Here is a 702-nt window from a genome sequence, read left to right as displayed (position 1 = left end):
CTTTTAAAGTTCCGATGCGGCGAGCCCCCAAGGTTTCACAAGGAAACACTGCCGACTTCCATTTTCCGGGGCATCTATTTCCTCTCGAATCTTGTAGATGCGATCCTAAACACAAGCCAATTACAGCCACAACCTCAAGTGCGAACCCAGTGACTCCAGCAAACAGTATCACACTGCTAGAAACCCCGCCCCCGTCAGTAACTATAGGAACAGCTGACACGCCGCGAGCCGGAGATACTCTGTTCCGCCCCCTCCCAGACAGATATTGTTTCCCACTGTCTGTCCACATGGGCGCACCGCCTCGCTATTGGTCCGTGCCCCAGGACTGTGCCTTGCTCCAGCCAATAAACGGCCTGTGCACGTGCACGCTTGCGTCTCCCTATTGGCTAACACTCCCTGATCACGCTCTGCCTTCCTGCGCCAGCCCTCGCGTGGGAGCGCCAATAAACTGACTCAGTGGCCAATGACAACGAATCAGCGAGAAGCAGGGCGCACAGCTGGCCTATGGGCGGCCGCCGGGGGTGGGCTGTCCCGGCCCCTTTCCAGTCACAGCTGGGTTTGTTAAAGAGACAGGCCCCACGGAGAGCTGGTGCCTCACCTGGTACCGCAAAGCGGCCCGGCGGCCCCTGGCGTGCGGCGGGCGCTTGTGACAGCGGCGCCGCTGTGCTCGCGACCCCGGCTCTGGGCCTCTGCCGGCCTCCG

Source organism: Carlito syrichta, unplaced genomic scaffold (assembly GCF_000164805.1).
Source record: "Carlito syrichta isolate Samal-C Ts95f unplaced genomic scaffold, Tarsius_syrichta-2.0.1 Scaffold312088, whole genome shotgun sequence".
Lineage (NCBI taxonomy): Eukaryota > Metazoa > Chordata > Mammalia > Primates > Tarsiidae > Carlito > Carlito syrichta.
The sequence above is the reverse complement of the archived record's forward strand: the minus strand, read 5'-3'. Positions refer to the sequence as shown.